The 19,185-nt window shown below is 47.2% G+C and overlaps 1 long non-coding RNA gene across 4 annotated transcripts; it reads left to right on the forward strand.

Moving 5' to 3' along the window:
• Window positions 1-13,317: 13,317 nt before the first annotated feature.
• Window positions 13,318-18,838, forward strand: LOC109782922 (uncharacterized). Of its 4 annotated transcripts, XR_012203223.1 has the most exons (10): window positions 13,318-13,594; window positions 13,696-13,848; window positions 13,982-14,104; window positions 14,776-14,865; window positions 15,862-16,022; window positions 16,738-16,914; window positions 17,268-17,366; window positions 17,457-17,493; window positions 18,026-18,207; window positions 18,310-18,838. It is a non-coding gene; the product is annotated as an uncharacterized lncRNA (long non-coding RNA). The 4 variants fall into 4 exon arrangements; XR_006670548.2 differs by lacking the exon at window positions 15,862-16,022 and having other exon boundaries at window positions 13,979-14,104; XR_006670547.2 differs by lacking the exon at window positions 15,862-16,022.
• Window positions 18,839-19,185: the final 347 nt, after the last annotated feature.

Below are 19,185 nucleotides of genomic sequence, written 5' to 3' on the forward strand. Positions count from 1 at the left end.
GCTCGGCAAAACAAATTCCACATACCACCATAGAGAGTATAATATTTCCACAAATCTAATCTACTGACAACTTTTCATAGCGTGACGTCCTGCCGTGGTCCGGTCATTATGAACCGTTTTTCCCAGCCTGCCACTGCACGTGTTGCGAGGCAGTTTTATTGGCACGTCTTGTCGAAGCAGAGATCGTGTTCCCCTTATCACGGGATTCTCATCAATACGGGTGTGGGTAACCCAATCGTGTCCGCTGGTATGACTCCTCGATTTTAGGCAAGTTCCAAACGGCCACGCGGAGGACGCTTGATATTCATCCTCTTTATAAAGGGGCCAAGGCCTGTCCTTTTCTTCTCGCGCTCGATCCTTCCCTCCCCCCACCTCGAATTCCAACACCCAAGGCTCAGGCTAAGCGCTTCGGACCTTCAATCATGTCCGGATCCAACCTTCAAGGCCGGTGGATGGCCTCCTCTGTCACAGAGGAGGACATCAAGAAGCTAAGAGAAGCCAGGTATCTGACCGCCGAAATCTCGCACAGGCTGCCTGCTCAAGGGCAGGTCATCCCCACTCCCAAACCCAACGAGAGTGTCGTATTTGTTTCCCACTTCCTCCGAGGGCTAGGCTTTAGTCTTGATCCCTTTGTTAGAGGGCTTATGTTCTATTACAGGCTCGATTTCCATGACTTGGCTCCGGATTCCATCCTTCACATCTCGTCGTTCATCGTCGTGTGTGAGGCCTTCCTCCGCATCACCCCACACTTCGGCTTATGGCTCAAGACCTTCAGTGTGAAGCCGAGGATGATCGATGGGCGACACGCAGAATGCGGAGGTGCCATAATAAGCAAAGTCGCCGATGCTCCATGGCCAAAGGGTTCCTTCCCGGAGATGTCCAACTTATGGCAGCGGGAGTGGTTTTACATCACGGCTCCCCGAAGTACTAAGTGGGCAGCTGCCCCCGCCTTCCGTTCGGGCCCCCCGCCACAACTGGCGTCATGGGTCAACAAGGGGCTGGACTGGGGGCTGGTTAATGACGTGCCGACATTGCAGAGTCGCATCCGAGATCTCCTCAAGAGAGATGTCAGCCTTGTCAAGGTAATGCAAGTCATGCTAGTTCATCGGGTCCTGCCATGCCAACGTCGACCTCTCCGTATGTGGGAGTTCAACCCGGAAGGACCGCGAACTATTCAGCAATTCTTCGGCGTGACGCTCGAAGAGATGTATGGATTGTTCCGCGGATCACAAATAAAGTGTCCGGACACCACCGAGGATGCGGGTCTGAACTGCAATCGTCCAGATACCCACGTAAGTAATTCTGCGGCCGAACCATGCTGTCTTTTCATTTGTCACAACATCATTCTGAAAAAATCGCTCTTTGAACAGGACTGGATAAAAAAGGCGAAGATGATCAGGTGTTCGGCCCCACTTCCCGAAGGCTCACTGGATCCTGTGCTAGCCAGGATGCTTGAGCATGCACCTTATCAAGTGCCATCAGGGGAAGATAAAGGGAGGAATAAAGAAGCCGAAAGCGGGCCTCACGCATTACACATCCAAACCGGGGGAATTAGTGTCTCCGCGAAGGAGGATAACCGGGGAGAAGAATCTAAAATTCCTCTTCCTTCCCCATGGAAGGAAGAGGACCGCCTCTGAAGACTTGGAAACAAGGGTTTCCAAACGAGGGAAAAAACCTTTGCCAGGGGGCCGTGCCCCGGAGGGCATCCTCACCGCACAGTTCCCGCAAGGGGGTCAGCCCTCCACCGAGCTGTAAGTGAACAAAGTACTTTTGGTAAATATACCCTGCTTCATCTCCGAGGACAATAAACGAAACGTATGTCTTGCAGTTCGGATCGTAGCCCTTCTCGACAGAGTTCGTCTTCGGGGGATCTTCTTCCGGAGATGATGGAGAGCGAAACGCCTCCCCCTGTCTCCCCGCCTCATGAGGCGGACGACCCTGAGGTGTCGTCATAGAGGATTTCTCCTGATCCGCCAAGGCCAGTAGGTAACCCTTCGGCCACCCGAAGTCCGGAGTATTCGGCTCCTAAGGAGAGGAACAGAAAGAGTCCGGGATTGTCCGGTGCACGACCGGACGCACTGATGGGTCTTCTGGAGCAAGCGGCTATCTCAGAGGCGCATCGTACTTTAATGGGTGCGGTGGTTGAGAGGATTTCGTCCGCCAAAAGTGGGTTGCATGAAGCTTTTATAAGCCTGCTAAGAGGCTTTGAGGTACGCAAAGTAATATATATTTTTTTTGACGGTACCGCACACGCTAGGTGTGCCCTATGCAGATAGTAGCCCCTGAGACTCTGGTTGCTGTCCAAAGGCGGCAAACAGAGGATCATAGTCCCAGGTAATGATCATGTTGCTTTCACGTGCAGGCGGCTGAGGGTCCGGTGGCTAGCCGGACTGGCGAGTTTGCCGAACTGAGGCGGCAACTTGATGCGGCAGATGCCGACATCGTGCTTGTAAACAAGCAGCTTGACGAGGCACATGGTATGTATTCTCCGGTGGTCAACAGATATTAAGAGGAGCATGATGCTAGTATTTGTAATATGCTGTGACTGCAGATGGAGCTGCCACCGTGGAGACCCTTCGGGCGGAGCTTGCCCGAGCCAAGGAACAAGCCAGGAGAAGCGATGCGGCCGCCCTAAAGGCGGCCGAAGAGTTAAGAGCCGAACAGGCTGATCATCGCCAGAGCGAAGATAAAATAGTCAAGATGGCTGTTGAGCTGAAGGATGCCGCCGACCAGTATGAGATTCTTGAAAAGGAAAGCCAAGCGAAAGCGGCGGACCTGAAGAAAGCCATGGTAGCAGCCAAGGAAACCTGCTCTAAAATGAGAGCGGCGAAGGAGGAGCTTCGTCAAGCCGGAGATATCACGGCTGGGAAGCCCTTTTTGTTGCGGACGAAGTTCGGAGATCCGAAGTATGCCCCTCTAGATCAATTATGGAGTGCTGCAGACGCGTACTTGGACTTGGCAACGAGTGCTGCTGATGCGACTGAGTTTTTCAAAGGTCAAAAACATCACGAAGTGGAAAAGTTGTTCTGGTCGCAGTTCAGTGCTCCAACGCGTCCGCTGCTGTTAAATGAGCAAATGGCGGAGTGGGCTGAGCTCCATAGGTTGTCCGGGCTTGCCATGAGGTCTGTCGTGGATCATCTTTGGCCGGAAGGACCAAGGCCGAATAGTTATTTTGGTTTAGTGCAACGATTCCTTGGTGCTGTGCCGCATATCGACGCTGTAAAGAGGTCGGCGTGCATAGAGGGTGCGCGGATGGCTCTTGCTCGTGTTAAGACATACTGGGCAGAGATGGAGGCCACCGCTATTGCAACCCGGGGTTCGGCCGTAGGCCAGGTCCCGTCCGAGCACTATTTTGAAGAAGTCCTAGAAGGCGCTCGTTTAATAGAGGCTCGGTGCTCGAAGAGTATCATGTTCGAGTGACATGTATCCTAATTGTAAAAACAATGATTATTTGGATTATAAAGGCTGTGTTTATACTTTTGCCTGAAAGTATTATGATGCCTCCTGTGCGGCCGTTTATGTATGTATATAACCTGAAAGTTTGCAGTCGTCGGCTTCAGCCCCCACGCATATAATGCGGGGGTGTTCGGAAAAGCGCGTATTCACACTTGATCCAACGTCTTGGTCCATTAAGGAGGTGATGGCGCGGCGAACAAGGGAATCGGGCTATATAGCTTTAACACTTTCACTTAGCCATAGGAGTTTGATGGTGGGGCTACTATATAGCCCCTGGTACGTCCGCGCTCATCCGAATATGGGGCGCATACATACATGAACGGGAAGCCGGCCCTTCGTTAATGCGGAGGAATCGTGAAGATTCCTTTGAGTCATCGAGTGGTTAACCAGTCTCGCGCTTTATCATGACAGTCAGTTTTCGGCTTTCTCTACTGAGGTGCTCGTCCAGATGAACCAGGGCACAATCGCAGTAGTTCTCCCGGTGCCACCTTAGCCGATAGAGCAGAACGTAAGGTAGAAAAACACGGGAGCCGGGCAAACCCAACTATTGATCAAAGACATAATTCGGAGCTGATGCATATAGGGCCAAACTCGCGACGCCGAACACTCCCTAAGGTATTCGGTCTTTACAACGCATACTGGGCTGAGTAACGCTCTCGATAATAAGCCCTGAATTTCTAGGTACGTGCATTAGTCTGACGTGACGAAATGCCAATAACGCCAGCATCCCTCTTGGTTATGTTGAGTATCCAGAGGGTGTGAAGCAACAAGAGACAGTAAAAAAGGTTTATACAGGGTCTTAATCTAAAAAGAAACCTTTGAACGGGGCCCTGCTGCACGTCTGCGCCTGTGTCTCCGTTGTGCCGTATCCTGGAAGGGTGTAGCACGATGATCATCTGCAAGAGAGAAAAGCCTAGGTGAAAGTTTTCGTGCGAAAAAATTGGTTATTCTTAATAAATCATTAAAATTCAATCTAAATAAGGTCGAGCCGAACTGTAGTCCTTTTTACATGCGGGAAGCCCCTAGCGCCACCTATGGGGGTATATCCATCGACCCAATCTCAGGTTTATCCGGGCTGTTTTAGCTAGTGGTGTGCCGGACTCGTCTAGCCGTGTCTGCGGTCTTGACGACCGATCATTTATTCTGGTTGGAGAGGCCATTCAGTGTTCGGCTGCTAGAGCCGCCACACATTCTTCTGCATGTAAGGAACACTCTGTGTTTCCGCTAACTATAATGATGCCACGTGGACCGGGCATCTTAAGCTTAAGATAAGCGTAATGCGGTACTGCATTAAAACAAGCGAACGCCGTTCTTCGGAATGGAGTGATGTCGAAGGTTAACCTTTCACTTCGGAAGTTGTCGGGAGAACCGAATACAACCTCTAGTACTAGAGAGCCCGTGCAGCGGGCCTCTGGGCCTGGTATTACTCCTTTAAAGGTAGTATTGCTTTGGCTGATTCTTGTCGGGTCTATCCCCATTTTGCAGACTGTGTCCTGATATATCAGATTAAGACTACTGCCGCCGTCCATAAGGACTCGGGTGAGATGGTATCCGTCAATTATTGGGTCTACTACCAAGGTAGCCGATCCTCCGTGTCGGATACTAGTCGGGTGATCCCTGCGATCGAAAGTGATCGGGCAGGCCAACCAAGGGTTGAACTTGGGGGTGACGGCCTCCACGGCGCATACGCCTCGGAGTGCGCGTTTGCTCCTCCTGTTCATTACATGAATCATGTTCACTGTTTTGACCTTTGTGGGAATTTTTTCTGTCCCCCAGTGTTTTGCTGGCGAGGCTCATCCTCGTCTTCACTTGGTTTCTTCCTCCCCTTGTGTTCAGCGTTTAGCTTGCCGGCCTGCTTGAAGACCCAACATTCTCTGTTGGTGTGATTTGCAGGTTTGTCGGAGGTGCCATGAATTTGACATAATCTGTCTAGAATCTTGTTTAGGCTGGACAGTCCATCTCTGCTGCCTTTGAATGGCTTTTTCCGTTGAGCGGGTCGAGAGCCCCTGAATCCGGCGTTTACCGCCGTGTTGTCTGGGTTGTCTTCATTGTTCGATGCTTGCTTTTATTGCATCGTGGTTTTCCATTGCCATCCCTGACTTCGGATGTGCCTGGGTCGCTGGTGCCGCTACGGGCCAGCCAACTATCTTCGCCCGCGCAAAAGCGGGTCATAAGGCTTGTTAAGGCTGCCATTGTCCTCGGTTTTTCCTGGCCGAGGTGTCTGGTGAGCCATTCGTCCCGGACACTGTGTTTGAAAGCCGCTAAGGCTTTAGCGTCCGGGCAGTCGACAATTTGATTCTTCTTAGTGAGGAACCTGTTCCAAAACTTTCGGTCTGACTCTCCGGGCTGTTGAATTATATGACTTAAATCGTCTGCATCCGGAGGTCGGACATAGGTCCCTTGAAAATTAGCCCTAAAAGCATCCTCAAGCTCTTCCCAACTTCCAATTGAGTTTTCGGGGAGGCTCTTCAGCCAGTGCCGAGTTGGTCCTTTCAACTTGAGGGGCAAGTATTTGATGGCGTGGAGATCATCTCCGCGAGCCATATGGATATGAAGGATAAAGTCCTTAATCCAGACCCCAGGGTCTGTCGTTCCGTCGTACGCCTCTATGTTCACGGGTTTGAATCCCTCTGGAAATTCGTGATCCAGCACCTCATCGGTGAAGCATAGGGGGTGCGCGGCACCCCTGTATTTGGATGTGTCATGGCATTCTGACAGTTGTAGTGCTCGGTTTTGCTTCTGTGCCGGAGCGCGCTTCCTAGATCCGTAAATGGACCTGGTCATACCGGCTTTTGGTGCAAGTCCTCACGTAAATCGTTTGCTGACTTATGTGCGTCATCGTTAGCCGCCCTATCGCGGCCACGGGGTGGTCGATCCGACTGATCGTCCATTTTATTTTTCGGCTGTATAGGCTCTAAAGCCTCGTCATCGAATTCAGGCAGCAGCTTGCGCTTTGGATAGCTCTTTGTGTGGCGACTGCCACCGTACTTTTCTTCAGTGTCGAGCACTTTGTTCCATCTGCTGTTGAGTGTATTTTGCGCGGCCTTAAGCCTTTGCTTCTGCTTCTTTAGACTCTCCGCGGTGGCAATAAGCCTTCTATGGAGATTCTCTTGCTCCAAATGCCTTTCCGGGATGATGTGTGCATCGTCGTCCGGACTGTTCTCCTCTCCAGAGACAGGTTGATTAGCTTTACCCTCGACGTCGCCGTGATCGGACAGCGGCTCCGTACTATGTTCGGCATCCGCTGGTTCATCCTGCTCTGTCGCTGGGTCAATGTGGTCGTCGTTTCCTCTGGAGTCGACCGAGGTGTTATTCTTTCTTGCGCTGTTATCGCTGTTTTTGCCGAGGCGGGATTTGGAGCGGCGCCTACGTCGTCGCTTTGGTTGCTTTTCTGCATCCTTCCGTTCCTCATCATTGTTTTCTTTGGGTGTATCCACCATGTATATATCGTGTGATGAAGTGGCTGTCCAGCGCCCTGTGGGCGGGTGGTTCCTGTTCCTCTCCTGCATCGTCGTCCATACCGTCGATGTCTTCGGAGTCGAAATCAAGCATGTCGGTTAATTCGCCGACAGTGGCTATTAAGTGGGTGGTGGGTGGGGACCGAATTTCTTCGTCGTCCGCCTCCCACTCGAGCCGAACATAGTTCGGTCGAGGGTCTCCTGACAAGGAGAGAGACCTTAATGAATCTAGCACGTCGCCCAAGGGCGAGTGCTGGAAAATATCCGCGGAGGTAAACTCCATGATCGGTGCCCAATCAGATTCGATAGGCACGGACGCAAGCGGTTCGGAGCCCGTGACTGGGGACGAATCCAAGGGTTCGGCAACACAGGTCTCATAAGAGGTGAAGTCAGTATTCGGCTCTAACGCCGCTGAGTGTGCGACCTCCATGGCGGGGTCCATCCACCCGTCCTTGGGCGGTGCAATCTGCTCCAGATTGAGGGCCGGAGTAGCCACAGGTGTGATCTCCCGAACACCGTCTGACGACAGAGCTAAGTCATGCTCGTCGTGACTGTGTGGCGCACCCGACATGGGCTCGAATCCGTCAAAGATCAAGTCTCCGCGGATGTTGGCAGTATAGTTTAAGCTTCCAAACCTGACCTGGCAGCCAAGGGCGTAGCTCTCGATCTGCTCCAGATGGCCAAGCGAGTTGGCCCGCAGTGCGAAGCCGCCGAATACGAAGATCTATCCCGGGAGAAAAACCTCACCCTGGATCGCATCATTGCCGATGATCGAAGGAGCCATCAAGCCTTATGGTGACGGCACAGTGGAACTCTCAATGAAAGCATCAATATCGGTGTCAAAACCGGCGGATCTCGGGTAGGGGGTCCCGAACTGTGCGTCTAAGGCGGATGGTAACAGGAGGCGGGGGACACAATGTTTACCCAGGTTCGGGCCCTCTCGATGGAGGTAATACCCTACTTCCTGCTTGATTGATCTTGATGATATGAGTATTACAAGAGTTGATCTACCACAAGATCGTAGAGGCTAAACCCTAGAAGCTAGCCTATGATTATGATTGTTGTTGTCCTACGGACTAAACCCTCCGGTTTATATAGACACCGGAAGGGGCTAGGGTTACACAGAGTCGGTTACAAGGGAGGAGATCTACATATCCGAATTGCCAAGCTTGCCTTCCACGCAAAGGAGAGTCCCACCCGGACACGGGACGAAGTCTTCAATCTTGTATCTTCATAGCCCAGCAGTCCGGCCAAAGTATATATTCCGGCAGTCCGAGGACCCCCTAATCCAGGACTACCTCAGCGCTCGCCGTGCGCGCCGCAAACGCCATCGCGCACCACAGCCCCGAACCTGGTACTAATGCCAAATGTTGGTGTCAAGCCCTAGCTCTCCCTCTGGTTGCTCTCTCTCCACATGCTCAAACTGAGGAACAAGAAAGAAGGACGGAGACACAGGACAAGGTGGTTCCGGCGCACGAACCCGCCGCACGAACGGCTTATTCCTCGAGAACGAACTCGAATCCACACTTACAACAGTACACGGGTGGAGCTTTATACGCAGGCGCGCCCACATGACGACGCGCTCCCCACTCCTCCACGCCCCCGTGCTCCGCACGCCCTTGCTCGCGACCCTGTCGCGCACAGACGCGATCAATGCGGCCGGGCTCCAACAGAACGCCACGGTTACCCCCGCTACTATCGCTAACTAATCCACGCATCAAGTGCGCGCACACACGCACAACCCGCGCCACACACACACACATGCCATACACAAGTCGGACTATGCATGTACAATGGTCAGATCATACCCAGACAAAGGCTCGACGCGGCCACAGACCGGACCTGGCGCGCCCAACGCTAGTCACCATCGCGGGGACATGGCTTATTGCGCCAATATTCTTCTGTGGGGTGACCAAGGAGGTTTGCAGCAGCGAGGCGACCACGACATGGTGGTCGGAGGCACCGATTGTTGTCTCTTCCGCCGGCAATTGCTCGCCGGGGTCGGACACAGCGAGCGGCAGATAGAGTACCGAGCGATGCGAGGTGAGCGACTCGCGATGAGCTTGCCGCCTGCTACCAACATCATGCTCGTGGCTCATGGCGAGCTCGCTGCTTCCTCTGGTTCGGTGACCCCACCCTTTTCCAACTCTGCCCCCGCCTGAGCCTCAATGCTGCAGCGGCATCCGCTGCTTCCGCGCGTTGTCGTTGCGCTCACCGCCTACTTCTCCCGCACCAACAAAGGGTAGCACCATCTTGATGCCATTGCGGTCCTGGCTCTCCCGTGTCCAGGTTGCCGTCCGGAGGTGTGCATGTCTCTTTTACGTGGGTTTCTGTGTGTTGCTACTTGTGAGTTGCGTTGGGATTTCCTCGAAGAGGAGAGGATGACGCGGTAAAGTAGAGATAAATATTTCCCTCAATTAAGAACTGCTATTTGTGAGCTGCGTTGAGATTTCCTCGAAATGGAGAGGATGATGCAGGTATAGTAGAGATAAGTATTTCTCTCAGTTAAGAAACAAGGTTATCAATACAGTAGAAAAAAAATAAGGCCGTTAATGGCCGTTAGTCCCTCACCATCACCGCTGTCGGCCCGCGAGTGATCGGCCACGTCAAAACGCTCTTAGAAATCGAATCAATGTTTTTTGCCACTATCAATTCTTGTTATAGTGCAAAGTGTCATGTTTTGTAAAGTAATGATTTTTCAAAAGTTATGACGCTAAAGTGGTGGTTTTGTGCATTTTACTCATCTATAACAATATAAAAAGACCCAAAGGGGCAGATCCAACAGATCTCGGCCATCCGTTGACATTAATCCAACAGTCCTTGTTATTATCCTAATGTTGAGCGACTAAACACATTTAGCGCTAATCAATCCTTTCTCTTCCCTGATCCACTTCCTTCCGTACCCATTCACGCAAAAGGAAACTCACACAATGGAACAGCCGCACCGTCGCATTGAGCGCCACACCTTCAGGAAGCCGCCCCCTCGCCTCGACCCGCTACAGCTTCAGTGACGCCGCCACCATCGCCTCTACACGCCGCACCTTCAGCGATGGCGCCCCTCACACCTCGGTGCCGCCCCCACCCATCGCCTCGCCTCATGTGGCCTCGGTCCTCGGGGACGCCGCCCGGGGATTGCTGGCTACCGATTGTCGGCGCCCCCGTCGTGGTCTCTCCCCGTCCTCAACTTGTCTACCGACGCGGCACCACAGATCTGCCGTCTCCCGGCCGTCCTGACGCGGCGGCCCATGGGGCGCGAGCGACGAAGGGGGCTCGCCATGGCCTTCGTTTTCCTCTTGTTTATCCTCTCCCATGGCAGCTAGATCTTCTTGTCCTCAAGCTCCACCACCTACAGGATCCAGGCGAGCGAGGAGCAGCCACGGCTGATCCCGCAGCATCCCGTCACGCGTGTAGTCGCCGTCCACCGGCACCACCATCTGATGTGCAGGTACGGCGAACAACCCCAATACCCCATCTCCCTCCTAATCCTTTTTTTCTTCCCTCACATGGATGCGCAAAGGTAGAGATTAGAGAGCATGCACTTGCAAGCCTTTCGTCAAGAAAACATGTCTCAGAATCAACTCATTCGTGGTGTTACTGTTTGTTTAGACATCTACGTACATATTACTGTTCTCACTGAAACTCACACTCCTTGATTCAATGCGGCACGCGGGAGCTGCCGCCCCCGCTGGGGACATGGATGCACATAGCGCGCCCGCTGGCGAACGATGCCGTACGTGCCGTCGCGCCTCCGCACCGCGGGCGCACAGGGGACCGGCCATATCAGTTGTACGATCGCTTCGAACTATGAGTTGTACTGAATTTTTCTATATTCAAACTGAATTGGTCATTTAGCAGCTTTGCATGAGCGGCCGTTCTCTGTACTGATGTGTGTTTGCTTAATTTAGTGAGGCTCATTAATCGGTAGACACAAAATTCAGCAAAGTATACTTTCTGTAGGACTTACCGAGGTAGGGTGACTTAGGTAGGCCCCATTATTTCATAGACTTATTTGAGGACACGATTTAGACTCTGTTTGTGTCACCCCCTCGGCTCTCACTACGGTGACGCCGGACATCGAGTCGCAGGTCCACACGTCACCGACAAATGGACCCTTGAAAGAAGCTGGGCCTACCGGTCAGGATGACAACGTACGGCAGGAATTGATAGTGTGACGTGGTGGGGTCCCACCCGTAAGGGCGTGAGCTTGTGTTTACAGTTTTCTGCAGTATATTGTGAAAATCACAATGTGTTTTACAATCACACAGTATTTGCCATGGTACTTGGTGATCCGGTCATCAATATGTTAGTTCATGTTCTACAACATGCCCTCTCGACTGGCACTGTCAGCGACAGCGGGCAAATAGTCACACACGTCATCAACTCATCATAGACGAGGACTGCTCGTGGCTATATGCAAATGTGGTCGCCGACACCCGGGCAGGCTCAATGTATACCATGTACACACAGGCTCTTTTCTTTATATCTGCATCTTGAATTCTGTGAGATATACACAGAAATTGCTCCCAAGTCGTATAGAGGTTAATGCCCAATTCTTTATTTTGTTTTTAGAAAACTGTATTATTTTATGGAGATTTGATATTGCCTGACCATGAATTTGGCTTCAAATGCTCATGATGAGGCTTGAAAGTTCTTGAAGTGGTGGTAAGACCCATTTTCACATTCAGATTTATTCACCATTAAATTTCTATAAAGGGGCTTGCCAATAATCCACCTTACACATTGTACTAAAAATAGTGTTTCAAGAGAGCATGACACGTGAAATGCATTTCCCCCCTAATTTTAACCTTTGGGCAGGGGAACTTTGTCAAACACGGCATAGTGATGAAAATGTCTTCTTATAAAATGAATTTATAATGAGAAGATATGTTCTAATTTTCTCTAGCTTCAGAAATATTGAAGACGGATTAAGAGTTGTGTCTTTCTAATTAGCATAAATTATATAGCAGGCTGGCTACGAACTGAAATTATGCCCTCTTGTTCACTGATTATCTATGAAAACTGCAGATACCCTCTTGTGCTACATTGGTCTTTCATATGCTGGTTGTGCACACATGGCATTAGCATCTCCTTTATTACTTAATTTCTTTAGTTTACTGGAAGTAGAAATATCAAACTTCTATGTCTGTGGCACCTTCAATCTTCAGTTCATTGGTCTTTCATTTGCTTGTGATAGAGGCGAATCGTCTTGAGGTGAAAGTCATAAATTATTCATTCATCTGGAAGGAAGTTTCACCAGTTGCAATTCATTCATTCTCCATGAGAGGAGTGGCAAAGCATATTATTATTAGCAATATGTATTCTCCCATTCAAGTGGCACTACATAAATTCATTCTTGTCTTCATAGTATTTATTTTGTCTGCCTTGCTACTTTGAACTGGAGTGATGTTTGTTTATCGGTTTCTATGCAAACAAATAGATGATTGTACATCAAATGTCTTAATATGAATAATGCAACTAATATTTGAACTTTTGCTTTTCCCGAAACTCTCAGAGGTGTCACATGCAAGATTTATAAAATGGTTTGGGATTTCAGTGTTGGTCTATGCATTGGAGTGTAATTGCAGCTGGAGTGACCATACGCAGATGCCTTTAAGACATCGAAACAATGGCGTAGCAAGTTCTTCTCCTCGTATCAGCTTATGTACAACTTCTTTTGTGCTAAAGACACTACAAGTTCTTGTAGGCTCTTTTGTTCAGTGTTGCACACCTCAAGCGTACATTCTTGAAGATCCTTTAGTTTCTAGAAGATCCTTTTAGTTTCTAAAAGAAACAATTTTTGTTCAGTATTGTACATTCTTGAAGCAGCTTTAGTTTCTAGAAGTTCTAGAAGATAAGTGTACATTCTTTATTATTTTGGCAAGTTTAGGTTATTTTTTGCAAGTTGCGATCTTATTTTACTTTTTGCAATTTGTGATCTTATTTTACATGAAGCTGTGATTATTTTCACAATTGTTAAACAACTTTATTGCCTTGCTTATACTTTTGTTCATTTTATTGATATATTTTCTTTCTAGGACGAATGATAAAACAAACTACATGGTAATACGTGCACGTTTACTAGTTTCAACTAAGCACTGCATGTTAATGAACACAGTGGCGTTGGAAGCGGAGCCAGAGCCAAATCGCAGCATTCAGATCAATGGTTGATGATTGTGGGTTAGTGGATCGTTTGAGCGAAAAGTGGCCGAAGGCTCGTACACGTGTGTACAGCTCGATCGTGCTCTTGCATGCTGTGCATGGGCTGCATGCTTTCCGTTAGCACAAGTGGAACACTTGGCGGCGGCACCCTCTGACCATCAGCCAATTATGGCGCTTTTGCATGGTGGGGCTTGTGGGAAACAACGGCATCGTGTATTCCGATATGAATCAATGTGGGAAACAACGCCACCACCCATGCCCGCCGATTCCGGCGAGTCCCGGCGGCGGGTGGCACATCAACGACCTCCCCTGGCCCCGCTCCTTCCTCCCATCCTTTCAGATCAGTCGCTGGAGGCCTCCCGCGCTCTCTCCCGATCCTCAGCCGTGGCTAGGGTTTCGGGTGCGGCGTCCCCTTCGTCGCCGGCGAGGCTCTGGCGCCTCGAGGCCTCCGGCGGCTCGTCTCCGTCGTGTTCCCAGCCCACCGCGTAATGGACGGTCCTCCCGTGCCCGATGGCCATGAGGTGCACGCGGTACGCCGGGCCGTGCCTCCTCTGCAGCGTTGAGTTCATCTCCCCCTCCTCCTCCTCTCTACTACGCTCACATCTACTTCCGTCTCTCTCAGATTTGGTGTAGCAGCCGCCTGTCAACATCGACGAGGAGGGCGTTCGGGACCCAAGCGCAAGCCGACGAGCCTGGATGCTACCAACAAGCAGCCGACCATGCCGATGCGATACATCCGGTGCTGCCTGGCAGCCAGCCCCACATCTCCACCCAGGTATAGCTCGCCACTCCCTTATCCTCACTGGTAAGGATCGATGGCGAGGATAAATAGTTGGGATGTAGGTAATGTTCAGATTTGTGAGTATTGATGCTTGTGCTTTCTTGTTCATGTTCTCGTGAGGGAGAAGGGAAAATGCTGCAGCTAATGGATGTTTAGTGAGGCTATGTTCTGATTTGACAAAGCTGAAGGAAGCACATGCCACAAATTTCTCGCAGTCATTATTCTATCTCTGCGATTGCTTCTTTGGATGGTGAGAAATTACCCTGCCTTGATTTAATCAATTGAGATTAGCTTCTTCTGATACTTTTCTCAATGCAAAAATTAGGCAGTTGTAAAGCAGTTTATATTTTCTTATATGTGATGTTTCTATGATAGTATGATACTATAGGTCTTCCTCTGATCAACTATCAAACAATGTCAATTTCATGGTTAAAAAATCATAAGGAAATTTATTAAATGGAATTAGAAATGAAAAGGGTGTCGAATGCAAGTGATGTCACGAAATGCATGTTTTCTCCTGTTGTGATACACATATTGATCTTCTACTTCTTGTCTAATAAAACGGGGAATCATAATATTCTCTTTTGTCAGTAAGCCCCGCTAATTAGAAGACTAGAAGGTTTGCTACAATTCCTTAGTTTAATACTTTAGTGTTTGATTACAGATACAGAAGAGAGTATTCCCTTGAACAAAATGATATTGAAGTTCCAATAGATACAATATTTACACTACTGGACTTGTATGGAAGTTTCTTGTTCTATATGATCTTTGTTATTATCATGGTTTATATCATTCTATCTTTTAGCCTAACGTCCTCTGCATGGTCATGTTTATCTCTTTTGCTACAATTATTACAATTTTGTTGTCATTAGTTATTGCCTGCCAAATTGATGAGTTCTCAATTTTCTATTTCGAATGCAGAGGAACAGGCGGATACTTTGTGCAGAAAGGGAACTGCCTTCTTGGTTTAATCAATTGAGATTAGCTTCTTCTAATGTTAACTACTTAATGGTAATTTTGGTTGTCTGGTCTGTAGGTTTCCATTATATGAGGTGGTGTTCTTGTTGTTTCTAAACAGATATAAACTTCCAATTGTGGTGATCGATTGCGCCTCCAAATAAGTTGTAGCAACGATATGAGGTGGATGATGAAGTGACTAGCAGGAGCAACGATAATATAAATGTCAACATATGAGTTGTCTGTACTTGTGTTCTTGCGGGTGTCACCCTTCTTGTTACATTTAGTTTAGTTTTGCAGCCTGATATTGTGGAGAGGTGAAGTTAGCAGGGCCGATGCTTGCTTCTCTTTCCCTGTTGATATCTCTTTTCAATAGATGTGAATATCAGTCATTTATAGAGTTCACAGATGTCTGCAGTTTTTTGCAACTATGGAATTGTGATTGAATATTCTTGAGTCTTCAGTTCTTATTGACCTTCCATTGATTAGTGTTTATGTGTTAGTGCTTGTTGGCAACTCCTATCTTACTGATGACTCACCCTTAGGTAAATCTGATCAAGACTACTAGATGATTCATATGGCGAACTATTTCACTTTTAGCCCCACTTTGTAATTGTATATCATATTTTCGTTGTCTTTCCATGGAAATTTAGGTGGCCATAGCATCCAGGATACCAACTTTGAAACTCGTCTCTCACAAAAAGGCATAAGGGGATTGGTAACTGGAGTTCAGAGCATAAAATAGTTCTCATTGGCATGTGTAATGTATTGACTACACGACCTTGAGAGAGGAATATGTACCACTTTTTCCTCAGCATTTTGTTAGCCATAACAATCTATTTACAAGCAGTTGTGCCTATGCTAAGTTGTTCTTATTTTATCATAGATAGATAGATGAGCAAGGGGCCATTAAAGTTGCCTTGCATGGTTCTCTTAGGGACCCTGCATTATTGCTAATAGTGATTTTGTTTGGATAAATCAATCCGCTACTTCTGGCTTTCTCGACTAATTAATGCAATTTCGTATCAATGTGATACAATTTTTTTCCAGGAGCTTTTGTTGCTGAGTGTTATTTACGGGACAAGTACGTGTCATGAACTAACTTCAGATTTTTGGTTTATAAGTGTCGAGCATAACTATCCATGGTGGTATATATACAATTGACAGACTTGTATTAGGCTTCAGAATTGAATGCAATGAAACTGATTAAGGTCATCTTTTTTTCCTGTTAACAGACTGTACTAACCTCATAATTTTTGTGCGCTCTATCCTGATTACTCAATTAGATTTTCCTGGTAGATGGCATAAATAGATAATCACGTTACTGGCACTAAATCACAATTACTTCTTCCAAATGACACTCGCAACCATCCCTATCTAAAACATTTGGTCGTCCATTTGTGGAGAAGCTGCTCCTGCTACATTGTATAGGATTCTCCAGTCTTTGTTTTCAAGACGTGGCATCGAGCAAAATTTTAAGCTCTTTCTAAAGTTAGGTGCTTGTTTTCTCTGTGATGATAGCCTACCTTGCACAATGAAGGTGGAGTAAGACCCCTTGAGTATGTATGATGTTAGGGCCCTAAATAGATTTGTACCTAGGTTCAGTTCTCCTCTCCATTCATGATATCAGTGATTTGTTCCTGGTTCTAGAGAACATCACTAGGAATTTTAGCTAGGTATAAAGCACAAGAAACATGACATTTAGATATGTGAGCAATTATCCGTAAAATTCTGCGTGTACTGAACTATCGAAGTAATTATCATTTTTCCTTAATACAAAGTACTTCCTATGATGTGCAGTTGGCCTGTGAATTTGTGGACATGAAGCGATGGCTTTGTTTTCTCAACATTCTCATTGCACATTTTCCTATTTAACTTCTTAGACGGTCTAATTATAATTTAACTCATTTGCCTTGCATCGTTCAGGCTGCAGGCAGGATATGGAACACCATGACTTCAATTTACAGGATCTGAAATAGCTTGGTCAGCTTTCTTCCCACATCATATCAGATTCTGTATGGAGTCATCTTGGCACAGTTATGTTCATCATAGTAGTAAACGGCAAAAGAGAAATGCTCATGTCTCGGTCCATCTAAATTTCAGGTACCACTACTATGTTGCAAATGATAGATTAGATTCTTATAAGCTTAGTTTTCTGAAATCTTCGTGCTTTAATAATGGATGCTGCCTTCTTCAAAGTATAATAAACATTTGGAATTATTATTTGCGGTTCTTACACAAGGACATTACTAAAGGAAGTTTTCCTTATTTAAAGATTTCTTCAGCTCAAAATGTTACTGTACTACTACTATGTCTGTCTTTTTTAATTGAAAAGTTTCAGATCGCAAGTCTTCCTTATTTAAAGATTTCTTCAACTCAAAATGTTATTGTACTACTATGTCTTTTTGAACTCAAAAGTTTCCAGATCGCTAAGGATTGTCCCCTTCTTTGTTTAGAGAACTCACTGTTCGACCTCGCTGGCACCGCCTTAGATGGGCTTGCTGCTATTTTAGTCTGGTCATATGCAGATTTGTTATCTTCAAGCAAAGCTAAATGTGAGACACACCTTGAGAACTTTGTTGTTGTCCTGTGGATTAACAATCTGCCACGATGCTAACACTAAATTATAATCATACGACGAACAGAGTGAAGAGGATGAGCATCCAGAGTATATCATCCGCGGTAAGCACATACCTTACTTTTAATATTTTATATATGAAACAGCAGACTAGTAGCATCATAATCCAGCATGCATCTGCGTATTTCTTTGTCTACTACCTTCAGCTATTCACTACGTGTGCTACATCGTTTTTTATTTCCTTTCATACAGATTGTTCTAAGCATCCCTGTCTCACAAACTTTGCAATCACACTGCTCTGTTCTACTCTTCCTTAGTCAATCTTTGTATCCTTTTGTACTGATTACTTTCAGCATGCCTGTCTGATGGCTTCCAATGACAGTGCTGATCTCAATCTTTTAAAAATTGTTTCTGCTTTCTCAATTTTACGAACCAATTTGACCATCTGCTATGTTTTAGAACTTCAACTTGTCTGGTTTTCAAAAATAATCTTTAGCTCACTTATATGACTTCATGCCTAAGCCCCAGCCTACGGTGTTATATAACTGAAATTTCTTTTCCCAAACAAACAATGATATTTACAGCTGTTGCAAATGCTACCTAACTTCCTTCTCACCTTCATTCAACTCAATCCAGGAACACCTGGCAGGATCCAGCACTGTGGAGAGCTTGATGATCACTGTTACTGGGGTAATGAGGTTAAGTTATATCAATGGCACGTAGGCGCTCTCTTTGCTATGTTCTTGCGCAAAAAGCCAGGCATCAACTACTATGTGTGCACAATCAATAAAACATTTGCCAAGCTAGGCCAGCGCATGGTAACCTCAAAAACACACTCTATCTTCCATATCACACAAGACTCTATATGAAATTCACTGGCTTTCTCCTAATAGTATTTTCATGTACACTATACTGAACAGAACCTGCTGGACTACATTGATCCACATAATGATACACTCATGGTCAAGCTCGCAAATGGGTGTCTGCTTGCCAGATGTCGCATCATGCTAGAAACTGACAAGAGGACAACCATAACCACCGTCTGGTCCGAGTTTCGTCGCCGCGCCAACATTCGCGAAGGAGACGTTTGCGTTGCTATTTGATCCTTTTGAGGGTATGATGTCTACTACGCAACCTTCTTTTTGTAGATGTTGTTGGGCCTCCAAGTGCAGAGGTTTGTAGGACAGTAGCAAATTTTCCTCAAGTGGATGACCTAAGGTTTATAAATCCGTGGGAGGCGTAGGATGAAGATGGTCTCTCAAGCAACCCTGCAACCAAATAACAAAGAGTCTCTTGTGTCCCCAACACACCCGATACAATGGTAATTGTATAGGTGCACTAGTTCGATGAAGAGATGGTGATACAAGTGCAATATGGATAGTAGATATAGGTTTCTGTAATCTGAAAATTAAAAACAGCAAGGTAACTAATGATAAAAGTGAGCGTAAACGGTAATGCAATGCTAGGAAACAAGGCCTAGGGTTTATATTCACTAGTGCAAGTTCTCTCAACAATAATAACATAATTGGATCATATAACTATCCTTCAACATGCAACATAGGGTCACTCCAAAGTCACTAATAGCGGAGAATAAACGAAGAGATTATGATAGGGTACGAAACCACCTCAAAGTTATTCTTTTCAATCAATCCGTTGGGCTGTTCCTATAAGTGTCACAAACAACCCTAGAGTTCGTACTAGAATAACACCTTAAGACACAAATCAATGAAAACCCTAATGTCACCTGAAGTATCCGTGAGTATGATTATATGATATGCATCACACAATCTCAGATT

The sequence above is a fragment of the Aegilops tauschii genome, chromosome 2, assembly GCF_002575655.3.
Source record: "Aegilops tauschii subsp. strangulata cultivar AL8/78 chromosome 2, Aet v6.0, whole genome shotgun sequence".
In the NCBI taxonomy this organism is placed as follows: domain Eukaryota; kingdom Viridiplantae; phylum Streptophyta; class Magnoliopsida; order Poales; family Poaceae; genus Aegilops; species Aegilops tauschii.